Source organism: Triturus cristatus, chromosome 4_1 (assembly GCF_964204655.1).
Source record: "Triturus cristatus chromosome 4_1, aTriCri1.1, whole genome shotgun sequence".
NCBI lineage: Eukaryota > Metazoa > Chordata > Amphibia > Caudata > Salamandridae > Triturus > Triturus cristatus.
This window is the reverse complement of record NC_140585.1, coordinates 1,042,821,362-1,042,837,892: the sequence shown is the minus strand read 5'-3', so window position 1 is coordinate 1,042,837,892 and position 16,531 is coordinate 1,042,821,362. Positions and strand designations below refer to the sequence as shown.

The 16,531-nt window shown below is 45.5% G+C and overlaps 1 protein-coding gene across 3 annotated transcripts in view; it reads right to left on the bottom strand.

Moving 5' to 3' along the window:
- The window catches only part of FAM185A (family with sequence similarity 185 member A), a 244,251-nt gene that overhangs the window by 201,451 nt on the left and 26,269 nt on the right, over positions 1-16,531 (bottom strand). The window lies entirely within an intron of this gene.

Below are 16,531 nucleotides of genomic sequence, written 5' to 3'. Positions count from 1 at the left end.
AATCGTATGTACGCTGGTGGTGCTTTATCTATGACAATGTGTGAGTGCCACCAATGATTCATGCATATTATCATGAGCTTGGGACATTAGCCACAGAAGTCATGTGTGGCTAATGTCATGTGTGGATGTATTGGCTGATTCATGCCAGTATGCTTATTTTAGAACCGCAACCGCCCACTTCGCGACCCAAGGATACATGGCAGCCCCTCCGGGAATACCTTAGATTACAAGACATGCAGGGTACATCAGCTAGTCAGGAGGGACAGGGAACAAGTCAGAAAGCACAAGCCACGGGGTGACGCAACCATGCTTGAAGTGATCGCGGCTGCATTTAAAAGGCCATGCAGGCTTTAGACAGACAACAGAGACACAGGAGTAAGAGAGCAGGGAAATCACTAAACACATTGCAAACGTGCATCATCCATATCAGAGGAGGGAATGTGCCTATTCATACGTATCAGTTTCATTATGTCTGTATCTTTTTATTTTTGAGGTTGGCAGAACTGTACCTACAAATGTACACATCGTGAACCTATGTATGCTGTTAATAAAATGATAAAGTTAAGAAAAAGTATGCTTATTTTAGAAATTATTGATTTTCCCCCTAAATACTTGTGAGTTACTACAGAGGGTGCCCCCCTCTGGCCAGACCATTTCGCCACAGCAACTTTTAGCTAGGATGAATAGTGCCTTTAGGTAGTGGGTGTTACCAGGTTTCACACACAATTGGACAGTACCCAATCATTGGTGTAGCACATGCCCATTAGGTGGGTTCACCCAAGGACCACTTGGTGTAAGATATAGATTACAAAAATGTGATAGGTTCGTGCCCAAAGTAAGTATTTAAGATCCTAGGGTAATGAAATCCCAAATTCTGGATTGGCGTTGTGGATACAGGAAGTAGGATACTGTGTTATTATAGTATTTTCTTCTTTATTGCAATGCAAGTGAACACACAGACAGCCGACACGTGTATCGCTCATAAGGCCAGCGGGCCAAGGGCGCACAGGATGAATAGTAGTGGTGTGAGATTTTTCACCATGTGTCACAAGCAACTGGCAACAACCTGTGCTGATTATAGGCCACAGTGTATGTTTTTCAATACTTGCACAATCTAGCATGATACATGCATATAATATTTTATCGTATTTTTATGGGTAGTAATCCATATTTTGGAGGTACAAATGCCTTCTTCCACATCCTTCTTTGCATTTTCTTTTTTATCAAGCCATAGGTACATCAAGGTATTTTTATTTAATAATCTGAATTTTGGCATTATGTAGTATTTACTTTATCAGGAAGTTCCTCGCACTGAGGTAGAGTCCGGCCATTTAATATCTTATCAGGATTGGATAAGGATGTCTGCAATGAAGCATCCATTAATGTATTGGCGAGCCTTCCTAGACACCAGTGTTTTTTGTGAATTTGAAAGAGGGTTTTCGTGTGAAATTTGAGGAGACACACGACACCCGCAACTTTTTACACATCTGCTGCAATAAAACTTAATGTTTGTTTTGTGTTCCCCACCCATCAGTTTTGCTGCCCTCCTGCCAGAGGACAGGATGAATCGCTGTCTGAGCTTGGCAGACAACAGCAGAGCAACAGCTCCCCCACACTCCTCCTCCCTTCTGCCGTGATGGTTTGGGATCTAGAACAAGGACTCCAGTGAGTCTCTTCGAGACGTAGCTCGATCTCCTATCATCGCCTATCTAAGAAGCCTAACCCGATGGCTGGGATAAGCATCATATTTAGGCAAACATGGTCAGCAGATGATCACCAGTGGTTTCCTGAATGATGTTCTGCTTTGAATGAGGTTCGTCACCCCAGAGATAACAAATATTTATTTTTCTATCTAATGTTGTACACCCTGTTTCCAGCTAATGGGTGTAGGGGTTTACAAAATGCATGTGCTTCTAATGCATCATAGGTGTGTAGAGGTATTGAACACATTATAAATCTTCATATTGAAGAATAACTGGGTGCACAGGTGACAATTGCCGATTTGTGTACTTGTAGTGTCCAGTACGTTCCGCACACGTTTTTTGGTTCTATAGAAAAAATTCCAATTGCGCACAAAATCTACATAGTAGATACTAAGTATTGTAAGCAGCCTTGAGTTATTAAACAGAATCTTGACAGCATGACAATTTCTACATAACGTCGAAGACTGTGTCCACCAGATGCTAACCTATGTACATGTGCTTCTATTGCATCAGGACATGGGCTATCTGAAACGTTGTCACCACAATACAAAGGCTACAGGTAGTATAATCTTTAGCACCTTCAGACCTTGGTTATCTTAAACGTTTAGTGTATTTTTTTTACAAGTGCAGTGTTGAGTGTACACTATTATTAGCAGATAAGTTGTAATACTCTGTGGTGTATTTCTCATGAGAGTTTCACTGTCTGCAAACAGTGTTGTACAAGGCCCCAGTCGGCTCTCCACATACAGCAGGAGCTAGCAGTGCTCCCGCCCACGGGCAGCAGCTACTAATCCTGCTCCCTGCGGACAGGAGCAATATTTTAATCTGCATGACAGCGGGCAAGGAAACAGATCAAAAGTCTGCTTCCAACGGGCGGGAGCACTGTGATGCTCCTGCCTTCTGGGAGAGGACATAGTGTTTGCTTCCGTTTGGCGGGAGTTTTGAAAATGCTCCCTCAAAGCGAGCAAACACAGGTTTCCCTGTCTACACCGCTGCAGTCAGGGAAACTACTATGTCCCGGGGTCAGGCACCCCAGACATAGCATCTGACACAGCCTCGGGGGAAGGGATCCTAGGGGTCGTTAATTGCTCAGGGACAGAGGGCTCTGCACCCTACCCTCCCCATTCGGAAAGGTTTGGCCCCGGGGTGGGCTTCCTGGGGCTTATAGTAAATTAATGCGACTTAGCTGCTACTTTTTTTTACCAGATCTCACAAGAGTCTTGCGGGAATCACAGCATTTGTTGCCTTTTCCCCCCTTTGATTGGCCAAAAGGTGGGCGGAGGCTCTCCCTGGGTCTCCCCCATGGGGCCTACAGGATCAGGGTATCTTTTCTATTACTATTATTATTTCTTTTTTTTTTTTTTAACTACAGGACAGGGGACTAAGTCCCCACGTTCTGTATTGGCTGTCAGCAACGTTTCTTTCATGTTTCTGGAAGCCAATTACATACAGTGCTTGCTGTTGCAGGAGTCTGACTCCTGCGGGAGCCAGATGGCTCAAGGGAAATAAAGCTACCTGGGCCAATCAGAATTCTCCATTTTAAAATTGGCGCTCCCGTAAAAGTCTCGAGACTCTCGCAGACCCAACTACCTAAACATACAATTATTTTTCATCCTAAATTTCTCAAAAACTACTGAACGGATTTACACCAAAAAGCAAAATCTGCGTTCCAAGAACTAGCTTCCTTCCAAATTTGATGTATTGCTGTTCAGCAGTTTTTTCCATAGCCTTGTCCAAAGACGTCTATAGAAAATGCAATGGGATTTTGCGTTTTGTGTCCCCCCTATTTTCCCTCAGCACCCTCCAATGACGGAACACCCTCAAATTTTCCAGGAAGGAGCCGAAGTTGATGAACCCTTTTTTGGAAAGTTTTGTGAAGATTTGCCAAATGTGGCCAAAGTTATCAGCAAACCAAAAAACGGTCTTTGGAAAGAGCATTCCCACAGGCCTAAAGATACACTGGGGAGTGTTTATATATCTTCTGGCAAGATGACTAATTGTTTAAACTTCCCAATCTAAATAAAAATTATGCAAAACGAAAAAACGGAAATAAAAAATGGCACACAAATGCACAATACTGTGCCCACAAAATTTCATATATTTTGCCTCAAAATGTCCTGCCAATTTTGCAATATCCTGGATGATCTGCAAATACTGCATGACTCAGGTTACCAGGCTGTTAACTGAACATTAAATAACCAACTGTTTAGGGTTGTCATCTCACATTACAAATGCAGAAAGAGTTCATGACCCGATGATGGGTAAGATGTTGGCTTCTTGGCTTCTCACATAAGCAGACCTAAACAGATGATTGGGTGTTGTACACGGAAAGACCAATGGTGAGCTTACCAAAAACATACAGGGGCTTACAGCCTGCTGATTGCTTAACAGTAGTTGGCTTTGTCACTAATACGCTTCCTTCTTATTTGGATGATTTCCCTTGTCCCAGCTGGGCCATCTTGTGTCTGTATCTTCCCTGGAGGATAGCTTCTCTACCATGTCTCTGATTGGCTGGCCTCTATCCTACCACTAATCATTTTTATGAAACTACTTTGTTCTTTTCGCTTAAGGACTCCATTAGAGTGCACGTGTTTTCTAGCTCTCCCTCATGTGCTTCCAAACCCACGCTCTATGGTGCTTTCTCTCTCGTCTTGCAAACTTGCTAGTGTTTCTCCTCCCACCAAACTCACTCCCCGCGTTCAATGTTTTACTTATGTGCTTCTTTCCTGCTACCTGTCTCACTCTCCCACATGTGCTGCTTTTCCCCTCCCCCGACCGCTCCTTTGTTGTACGCCAGGCTCTCAGTCTTTTCTTTCTTTCTTTTTTTTCAAATGTAATCTTTTTCTTAAAGGGAAGGAAGCAAATTGGCACCTGCCCAGGTCTTGATTTTTTTTAAAAGCATGTCTGCACTACTTCTTTTACATTTCTTTTTATTGTACCAATTCATCTTGCATCTGAAAAAAACAAATGGTGCGTGCATAAGTATAACAACACATATGCATGCCTACAAAATGACGTGGCTGCTGCAGGTACGACTTTGCACCCTTTGCTTTCTTTTTTCCCCCAATTAACTTCTGGCCATGCTGCATAGCATCTTGCAGATGCTGTACAGCATCATTAAATAGTACAGGCAAAGCCAACAGGCCCCAGAGGGGAACCCAAAGAAGAAACCTATTGTCTTAACCATTGCTCGTTCTGTCTTTTAAAGTCAGTCCTCCTCCCACAACCCATATGCCCAGTGTCTCTTGCAATAAACACCAGAAAGCTGTAACGCCTTTCTGAAGGCCCTGTAGCAGACCTGCACTTTTCAGAACTGGGTATCGAAGAGCCCCAACCCCTGGGAAAATGCAGATGAGTTAAGTGGCTGGCCAGCCCGGCCATCTTCACGAGAACGGGGTTGTCTTCTGCTCTTACACTTTACAACTTTTAAGCAAGTGCAAGATAACAACTGCAAACATTTGATAATGTGAAGCAGATCTCACAATAAGAATACTGTGCAGAAAGTTGTGCATGGGGCCTGCTTTTTCTAACTGTGTGCTGAAAAGGACTGTGCTATGCACAACAACTTCACACTGCAAGGCGTTTATAAGGTGCCTGAGTTTCTTAGAAAGCCCGATAAATCTTGGCCTCACTGGCAAAAACTCTGAACCTGAATGTGACAGCATGCACAAAGTGTGCATGGTGATAGAGGTAGATGATAAAATATATTTGTGGGATGATGCTCCAGTTACCAGAGTATTACCCCTACATCTCAGTCACTACTTATCAGGAATACGAAAGCTAATCTGGCCGAGAAAGGGAAAAAAAAAAGAGAGAAAAAGATGCTTCCGAGACTCTATATTGCTGCAATAAACTGTTTAATAGTGAAATTCAGAAGAAAGTATCAATTAATAGACAATTCATCCATCATTAACTGATTCCAAAACCTTGTGGCAAAAAATTATCACATGATATTTCCACACCCTGGATTCTGTAATGTTTAACAAATGTGTGAGGAATTGTCAAATCTCTGCTAAGGAAACACCCTTGAATTCAGTCCAAGAGGGATCCATGCCTATTGTTGATAACCCCTGGATTTTAGCAGGGAGGGAAACTTTGGAATTTTCATAAGCCGAAGAGATGTTTTCTCTGTTCCATTGACTTACAGAAATGGCAGAAGGTTTGCTACTCTGGTTAACTCCACCAAAACGCAAATAGTAAATGAGCTGTCATCCTGAAATCTAAAGAGTGAAGCAAAATTTCCTCCTGTGATGATGGATTAGGAAAGAGAGAGGGAAAAACGATTTCCTGCTCTCTATGAGGCAAAGAAGGATCCTTAGTAAAAAAAAAAAAATTGATAAGTCTTTAACACACTTCCACACAAATCGTGGGAATTTACACAATAATGGACCCAATTCACCTATCCTTCTGGCCAATGTGATTTCCACAAGACAAATCACTTTTGAAGTAAGCCATGTAAGCTCACCCATGGATAGTGGCTCAAAGGGAAACCATTGTAAAGAATTGTAGAACCACATCATCTCACAATCTACAGAATAAATGTCTCTCTAGACAACATTTCTGAACATTCTTCCGATGTTTATAATATGTAGCAAGAATAGAGGTTTTGTCTAGACTGCTGAATTACAGCTGTTAAATTATCAAGTACTCCCTTACTTTTCAGCCCTATTCTTTCAACTCGAAAGAGTCAAGTGCCCTAGAGGAGGAAACCCTCTGGTGCACTAGAGGAATTGGAGAAATCTGAATCTTTCAAAGAGGTAAACTTCCCCCACTGAATCGATCACAATTGTTTGAGGATTATGGTGTAAGGGAGGAAAAGCTTGGAAGGAATTTCTAAAGCCACCAAGTTGTTAAAGCACCTACCCCATACCACTGGAGCTGGAAACTGTGTACAAATGTTCTCCAGGTATGCACTGTTGGGAGAGGCAAATAGATCTAACAATGGTTCTCTGAATCTGTGACATTTCACCCTGAATGTTCTTCTTGATAGACACAGATCCCTGGATGTCTGAAACTTTGGATTTAAGCAATCTGTTTGGACATGGTCCTTTCACTTGATTTAGTTGGCCGACAGATACAGGAGGAACTTCTCTGCCCAAGCTCCTATCTTCACTGCTATTAGATTCAAGAAATATGATTTTGATCCTCCTTGCCTATTCGTGTATGCCATTGCCACCCAATAGTCTGTCTGGATGAGAACAGGATGGGGCTTTAGAATGCCCTGACATGTCTTTAAAGCTTTACAGATCACCAAGAGCTCTCTCCCATTCGAAAACTGAAGTTTATCCATCCCAGTGAAATTTCCCAGAGTTGCTCCCCATCCTACTAGGTTGGTATCAGTTGTTAGGAGATGGGGCAAACTGGACTTCAAATGAAACCCCTTGGTCAAAGAGGACTTCCTAAGCCACCAAGGAAGCTGTGTTGAAATTTGTCTTGTGACTAGAATTTTCTTGACATACTCCATTGATGATGGTCTCCAGAACTTTAACAGATGAGCTAGTAAAGACCTCATGTGTAATCTCGCCCAAGGAATTAGAAATACAGAAAAAGCCATGTGCCTTTTAACTTTCATCCAGTCTTGCTAATGCTTTTTCCTACTTCAGCAAATGTCTTAAGGTCTCTTTCAACCCTTCACCCTGCTCTGTGGAAGCAAGACCATTCCTTGAACGTGTCAAAACTATTTCTTGGGATGGAATTAGTTGACACTTTATGTAGTTCAAAATGAAACCATGAGTTTTCAGGCAGTTGTCCATGACTTCCACTCACTTAAAAGTTTCTCCTATTTTGACTACCAAAAGCCAGCCAGATAAATGAATACTTGAAGACCTTGTAGATGGAGCAACGCTACAAGACAGCCTATCATTTTTGTCCAGCCTTTCATGCCAGATTGGATTCCAAATAGCAACGCCTGGAACAGATAATAAATCCCAAAAGTCCAGAACCGGATAAATTCCTGATGTTCTGCTACAACTGTGATGTGAAAACACTCATCCACTGTGAGCATGAAATCCCCTGGAGTAATTATATGTATTATCTTTTGTATAGTTTCAGTTTTGAAAATGCAGATTTTTTTTATTCCACCAGTTTTTTAAGTCTATTACTAGAAGGAAGACTCCCATCACCTGCGTGACCAGAATCCTTTTGACTTTTGAGTAGGTGCCTTCCCCTTGTTGTTTCAAGACCGCTTCCTTGCTCAGTTAAGCTTGTATTGATGTTCTCAGCGACTTCGAATTCTGCTTGTAGGAAGGATTTCGCATTGGAATGGTGCCAGTATCTGGAAGAATCAAGAGGAACTCTAATCTGTGGCCTTTTTCCACTATCTGAAGGAACCACGAGTCTGAAGTGGAATGCTTCTAAGGCTTCCACAAATTGTGCAACCCTTTCTCCAATTGGCCAATCTAGATCATTTTCAGCATAGTCAGGACCGCTTCAATAAAATGGTAAATGCCATATAAATTAGTTATGGTATATCTTTCTTTAAAGCAAAGTCCATCAACTTGTTAGATGAATCTTGGATCATATTTTCTACCAAAATACAGTACAGTTCTGAAAAAGAGGGTCTAAGGGAATATTTAATGACCACAACAGGATTTATTCCCCATTCATATTTTCTACCACCATAGAAGTGAGATCACCCAGTCTAGCTACCAAGGAATCCAATGGTACTGATTTAGGAAATATTTTATCAATGTCCTTTGAAGATCGATGAACGAAACTGGGTTATTAGATGAGGGGGTGGGGGCTCAAATAATAAACACAATCCTTGTTAGGTTATACCACAAAAGTCACTAAATTAACCTGTGTTAACTAGTAGCTTACCACAAAAGCAGTTAGGCTTGTCTTAGAGGCAATGTGTAAAATCTTTATGCAGCACGCAGATAGTAACAAACAAACAAAAACATCTCCAACCAATTTAACAGAGTACATTTTATTACATAAAATGCTACCAAAATGCCAAAAATTTAATCAGTAGAGAAGGAGATATTAATGTTTCAAAGTGAAAATAGCATCAACAATCAGAAAGCACCACTCACGGTTATCTGGTTGTGCTAGGAGAGGTGAAAGTCACAAGTTCAGGCCGACCACGATGGGGCACAAGTCGGGTACAGGGACCATAATGAAATATGCCCCCTCCCCCCCCCCTTCAAGGGAGGATATGGTGGGGTTTATGAAGAATGCTAGAACATCAGGTGCACAGCACCCTGATGGAATTCCCATTTCTATAATCAAAATAGAGGCTGCCCCCTGGGGAACTTTTCTTGTCCCATAGTTTAACTATTGTTTTTAAACTGGGAATATCCCCCATTTTTGGAAGGGGAGTGTTGTAGTCCCTCCATATAAGAAGGGTACTAAAACCTCCCCATCCAGTTTTAGACAGATTACTTTGCTGAACGCCTCGGGAAAATTATTTGCAAAGAGCATTCTTCACCATTTACAACAATGGGACCAGGATCAGAATATCATACACCCAGAACAAGCCAGTTTCAGATAGAAGCACAGCACTTCGATAATACTGCGGGCCTCCAAGCTATCGTAGAGAAAAATGTCTTCCTTCGGGTTATGCCAATCTATACGGTTCATCAATTTCTCCACAGCATTTGATAATGTGGACCATCAAACGCTGTGGAGAAAGCTTTTTCTATTGGGTGTCCCTCATCATCTTCTGGGGCTCTTTGTGAAGTTACACTCGGATACCTGGTGCCAAGTCTTGAAGGGAGGACCTCAGGGATTATCCCATAGGATTATAACACATAATGGGCTCAAGCATGGCTGCCTGTTGGCCCCTCTCTTGTTTTTAGGTCTCGGCTAGCGTAGGCTGCGCAGACATGCACAGTCTCGCTGGTGAGATTTTGTGTTTTTGGGTAGCTTTCACTAGCGGGGTTTAAGCCCCGCCCCCCCTTTTCCATTGGCTGGCGTCACCGTTTATGCTAAACGGTAGCCGGCCATTGGAAGAGAGCTTCCAGTGACGTACACTTTTCTCTTTTAGAGCCGTCCCAGTTGGACTGGCTCGTCTGACTTCCTGCTGGCGTAAAAGGTTTCTTTATGGGGCCAAACACATGGCCCCATAAAGATAAGAAACCTTTTAGCAGGCAATGCTTTCAAACTTTCAAAGGTAGTGATCCTTCATGGGAGGACAAGGCAATGTTGAGCGATTTTTTCCCCTCTGTGCTCACTTTTCCTTTCCTTACCCCATAGTTGTCTGCTGCAGCTTCCAACAAAAGGTGTTGTTCCCCCATAGTCACAACTTTCCATGTCCAAATCAGCCTGGCCCATGTAATAAATGACCCCACGTCTGTCTGAACGTCGGGGGGCGACAGTGCTGTGAAATGATAAATGTTTATACAATGTTTTATATAGTATTACAAGCAGGGGCGTAACACAGGCCCCCGCAGCCCCCGCGGTGCGGGGGGGCCCCACGCTCCAGGGGGCCCTCTCGGCACTGCACTCTGGCCGGAGAGCTCCTGATTGAGCCCAGAAGGGGGCCCCTCTACGTCCCGTCCAGGGGGGCCCCCTCAATTTCCATTACGCCAGTGATTACAAGGTTTATTTACCCTTGTGTTCATCCAGCTTTGACAGATAAATGCGCAGAGACACAATGAAATGCTATGATCTGTTAAGGATCACACATTGTTGCCCGGTAACAAATGTGATTAGAACTCAAGCTGCTCAGTTCCATAGCCAGACTAGTCCTCCGCCTCTGCTCACCCTTCAGTCATTTCTTCATTAAACGCTGGAGTCTGAAACCACCAGCACTGTTTTTAGGAGTTGAACGACCTCACGTGACTCCACAGAGGCACTGTGCGTCACAGGAGGAGGGGGGCCGCCGGGCCCGCCCTGGCAGGGCATCCCGTGCAGTACGATCATATATTTACACCAAGTAGGAACTCAAGTGATGGAGTTCATCGTCTCTGGTCTCATCCAGTTTAGTATCGGTCCTGAAACTGAATCCAAAAGCATGTGCATGCCACGGCTTTACTTTACTCTCAAACCGTTTCTTTGGGCGTTTGTGCCCGGTTGAAATCCCCATTAGAACACGCTTCATGTCGGAGAAAGCGCCGAGTGTGCACTGCGCGCTGTGCCTTGGTCTAATTGACACATTAAATATGTATAGTATCCGCTAACCCCTATTTATTCAGCACTTAACCCTCTTTGAGCCGGTCCTATCTAGGAAATACTCCAGAGGTACAGTCTCCTCCGTGCAGGAAAGGCATGCGCTGGCTCCTCACCAATCCACTAACCAGGGACGTAGTTTAAGGGGGGTGGAGGGTTGGGGTGTTATACTGCCGTAATAAATATAATTTCCGATAAATAGTTGCTAACAGGTGTTTTCAGTCGGGTATGCTGAGATAACTGTCGGATTTCACCAGGAAGGTATTTAAGGTATTTTTAACAATCTATGTATGCCAGCGTGAATGTCGGAACATCTGAAGCTCACCCTCCCGCCCCCCCCCAAATTACTGACCAAGCAACGCTCTTGCCTCTAACACCACTACATGCATACAGTTGTAATATTAAAAGGCATTCTACAGTAGTAACATGCTAAACCATATTATTACATTACAGTGACGTACGCAATACAAAAGAGCATCAGAGGCCCACAACTCAGACGGTGCCTTTTCATCAAATCGATGCATATTTTTGTGGCTAAGGGTACCGTGTAGTCCAAAGAGAACTGCGCTGCCTGACCCCAGAGGACCCTTGCTTAGTTAAATCACATTTTCGCAGGACACACACGGTGCGCCACACAAGGTTTACATTTCCTTTTAATTCACCTCACAGGCCCGGAGCCAGGAAGCTCCTGGCAAGAGAGCAGGAGGGCCGAGGCATCTACCTTGGAAAGGTCTTTTCAAAAACGCGGCGGGAAACAGAACATATAAAGCTCTGTGCAATCAGGGCTTTTTCCCAAACTAGTGCACTGCACAGATTCTATAGAATCTGCAGGAGACGCCATTTTGGGCATTTGTCAGTATTTAAGGTCAAAATCCCTCCCTCCTTGACTTATGCCGCTGAGGGGCTAGATATGAGCTATTGGCTTTCCTTTGATAAGACTGATGGTCGAATTTTGCGCCAAATTTGCAAGCTAAACTTTTTGACTGCTCTCAATGCTTTGCTCCTTGAATTTGGTTTTGTTTCCTCATGTATCTCGTCGTTGGCATCGGTTTTGAGATGGGAGGAATTCTCTCCTCGGGGGGGAAGGGGGTGAGACAACACTTAGGGCGCCTTGAGAGTCGAAATGTTCCTTAACTCCTTCAGTGCCCATGACGAGATGGTCTCGTCATGGAGCGCGGTTGCGCTGTGCCCATGACGAGACTATCTCGTCATGAACCCCGCCCGCTAATGCAACGCCCGGCACAGGGCGGGGAAAGGGCGTGACACTGAAGGGGTTAAGTTGACAGAGCAGTCAACATTTTTTAGGTCCTTTGAGTGAGCAAATTATGCACTTGGGCTCAGCTTGAACATCGATGCCCCATGTTAAAGCCCAACTAGAAGGTGTATATAAAGAAATCTGTGTCCACCATCAGTCTTGCTATAGACATTGCCTTAAGTCAGCCCAAGTCGCATAATGATGTGGTCTCCTGGAGTGCCTTAGGGAACAAACAACACTCGTATATAACTTGGAACTTGCCTCGTGGGATCAGAAGGCTGATGCTCTTGTTGAGACTGCATTTATTGCCCTTAAAAGAAATTAATGGTATCTGGGACAAAATACCAAAAAAGGAGAGATTTTGTGAGATGTATTACCTACAAAGATATTAATCACGTGCTATGTGTGTCTCCGGAGTTGAAAAAGGCTAGGTGCTATTTTGTCGGCCTTTATTCCTTGAATTTAACATTCATTCTGGCCTTGAGGCCCGTTCATTTATTTTGTCCCCTCCAAATGAAATGATTTTTTTTTAGGTTTCGCCTGGCGTTGCAGAGCGCATGCGCTGCTCGCTCAGCGAGGGCCTTTTGGAATCAATACAGTTTTGGAAGGGGACATGGAGCCCCGACCCTCTTTTCCATTGGTTTGTGTCATCTCTTATGTTAAACGATGGCACGCGATTGGAAAGCGGGCTTTTTGGTTACCGCCCTGTCCAATTTTAGTGCAGCCCATATGGACAGGCCCACGCCATCTTGGTTTGCCTTGACGTAGAAGAGTGTGCTGGTAACTTTGTTTATGGCAAACGCTGGCTCTTTATTGACAATCCTAGCAACTCCTCCCTCCCCTTTCCCCCATCCAAAAGCAAACTCCCCAGAGTTGCGCTGTTTATTGTTCATGGGCTTACATAGTGCTCGCACACACAGAGATGGAAAGATTACCATCACATCGGGTGGAGTACGAGGCTTGGCTTGTTCTTTTCACTTCCATTCCTAGGAAGCCTGGAAGGTCAGAGGTTGCCGGCTTGGTTCTCTGCGCGGAGTTTTCTATTTCACAGCCGCTGCAAGCAGAAAGGATGTGTTTTGGTGAACTCTCCCACAGGTAAGCAAGCGTCTGCCAGCTTAGACCTGTTTCGCAGCGCTACTTTTCTTTTTTCATCTTCGCCGTAGTCGCACGTTTGCATGTAGAGATGGTACTCAATAATCATTCCATTCCTTTATCTGTTTCCGAACTTCGCGTCTGTCACTGCTAAGCACAGCATGTACTTGAGTAGTTTAGAGCTTCTAAAGTGTCTTTGATATTTATGTGCGTTTCCTGCCTATGGTTCCAGTTTTTTTCCGATTTTTCCTATTTTCTTTTGCGATCAATCTTCATACAGCACATAATGGCAAAAGCAAAACAAGTGAAAATTAAAGCCACGCGCATTGACATGGGCACTACGTGTTCATTTTATTTTTCTACAACATACCAATCTCGTAGACCTATGCCTGCATTTATTTATTTCTTCGTTTGAAAATACAGTGTAATCTACAAATGTGTAAATGGTACAGTTTTGAAACTACAAGCCTGCCCTTCTCCGATAAAAACGAGCTATTATTATCTTACCCAATAGGGTAAGTGGGGTGCGGGTTTTTCTGGATGAAGGGGTGGGGGTACAATTGTGACCAGATAAGAACGAGAATTATAGCCCTTTTAACAGTGGTTCTCTTGGTAAACGTCTCATATACTCCAGACCTGCTTAAAGAATAAATAGACGGGGCGTGGCCGGGCAAGATGGCCGAGCGGACGTAACCCGTCTCGGCTCCCGGTCCACGCACTGTCTCGGTGGGGTCTGCAGCAGTTGCGCCGGCTCTTACTTGCTGTCAACGGAGGCCGTGGACGGATGAACACCTGAGGCGTCTGGAAGATTGTGGGGGTGGGAGCGGATCGTCCCCGGAATGACGGATTCTCTCTGTGTTGCCTGATCGGGTGTAGCCGCACCGCATTAAAATGGCGGCATGACGTACGCGGCGGCTCCCGATCGCGAGTCATCGGTGGAGACTCCAGACCCCCCAATGGAATTGCGGCATGTGAGGCAAGTGCTGGACGTCCTGGGGGCAATCCTGATAGTTCTTCCCGCTGACTGACTTTGCTGCACCCCGCTGCTATCGCGCTTGTCTGACTCTAGGATGGCGGCCGCGCTGTAGTTCATGGTGGCGGCTGTTTGCGCTCACTGCCTGCTGCCCGGATCTGCTTGCTGGCTATTGCTACATGGGCCCCTCTGAGCGCTGCAATTAGTGCCTCATTGGCCCTGTGGGGGGTGTACTAACCTGGGGATTGGGGTTTGCTGCAGCCCGTGTTTGTCTTCATTGGACTCCTGTCTCTCCCCCGGTTTGTGGATCATCAGCGCTCAGTATCAATCGGTCTAGCCGTCACCCTCATATTCCCACTATGGCACTGGTCACTGGGAGCTGACCTTGGAGAGTGCGCGGAGGCGGGCTTGACCCTCCTGCGTCCACGCCGTGGCGGAGGCGCTTCCGTGTCCTTGGGGGTTACCTGGCTGACCTACAGAGAGGGCCCACCCTTAGGCTGCATGGCACGAATCGGCGTGACGAGGAGGATGGTCCCATAGACACCATCTGAGGCCGTTTCCCAGTCAGCACCTGGTGCCCTGAGTTCCATTCCACAGGAGACGCTCTATGCCGCCCAAGAAGCCATCGGCCAAGACTCCCAATAGGGTCTCGGATTTTTTCTCTACCACAGACTCACGCTCGACGGTACGGGGAGAAGCACGCGCTGCCACTATGGCTTTTACAAAAGCAGACCTGGTGTCCATGTTTCAAGACTTCAAATCTGAACTACGTAAGGATATTGGCCAAGACATCAAAGCCTCCATTGATCAACTGCGTTCCGACCTGTCGGACCGTCTGTCTTCCTTGCAGCAGGACGTGGACTCCGTCGGCACTAGGGTTCTTGACATCGAAGCCAAATATCAGGAGCAAGAACAATTCTCTACCGAACTTCGGGAGGATGTGCGCTCACTTAAGGAACAATTGCTCCAGTCGCAACTGAAGGCGGAGGATCTCGAGAATAGGGCTCGGCAAGAGAATATACGTATCAGAGACCTTGAGGAGGGCGCTGAAGGGCCAGATCTGGAGGCCTTTGTGGTGGGTCTCTTCTCTGAGATTTTGTCTCCGCAATCTCTCAAAATAAAACTGGACAGGATCCATCGAGTGGGGTCCCTCCAACAGGGAGAGAAGAAACAGCCGTGCGATGTCCTGGCAAAGTTCCACTCCTATAGTCAAGGAGGCGGTTCTGCAGGCGGCCAGGACTAAGGAGTCCATCTCATTCCAAGATCACTCTTGCACCATCTACCAGGATGTTGCGCAATCGACTTTAGCTCGGAGACAATTGCTCAGACCCTTTACCACTAAGCTACGAGATGACCGGATCAAGTACAGATGGACTTACCCTTTCGGGCTCAGTTTCGAATTCCAGAATAAACGATGCCATATCACTGACCTCCAGGAAGGTTTGGATTTGTTAGGCATTCCCTCTGGAGAGGACGTCAACACCCGCGGCAAAGCTGGAGAATCCACCCGAGGTGCGTCATCATCTGCGGCCTGGTCGCGCAGGGGGAGACGCTGAATACCTGCTGGAATCTCCGGGGTCTGCACGTCGCGGCCTTTGGCCTTCCTGTGAGGAGGACTGGCGGCCCCAGATGACTCCGCTGATACACTGCAGAGGCCAGCTCCTTGGGGGGAGCCGGGAGGGTCCCTTTCTTGTTGTCCCCCATGGCCTCCAGGAAGTCATATCGATCCCATAGAGGGACCTCAAGTCATGTATGCATTGTTTTTTTGTTTGTATATGTTTCTATTTTTCTAGGGGGTTATGGGGGGGTTGGGGTAGGTAGTGGTGGCGGTTTTTTAACAATCTTTCGGGGGGGCCATCGAATATATTTTGCATCACCACCTTGATATTGTGGCCCTTCAAGAGACGCACTTGGCTAGAGCTGAAGACTCGTCTCAAACACAAACACTTTCCACTAATTTATAGATCCTCGGCCCACACGAAACACCGGGGGGTGGCTATTATGTTTCACTCTTCTACACAATTCCAAACTATGGGGGTTCAGAGTGATAAGGATGGGCGCTGGGTTATGGTCAAAGGCTGCCTGCGAGGAACAGCTTACACTTTTGCGGCGATATAGTCCCCCAACTCTGGCCAGATGAACTTCCTGCACACATTCTTGGGGAAATTGACAGATTTTGCAGAGAGCCTGCTAGTTCTCATGGGCAATTTTAATTTGATTTGGCAAAAAGACTTGGACAGTACCTCCCTGCAGCAGTCAGACAAGGGTTCCTTTTCTGGGGAGACGACACATACGCGATATGGGCCTCCTTGACGCATGGCGCACAATGTTCCCGCAAACACGTGACTACACGTTCTACTCACATGTCCACCGTACTTATTCCCGGTTGGACTGAAT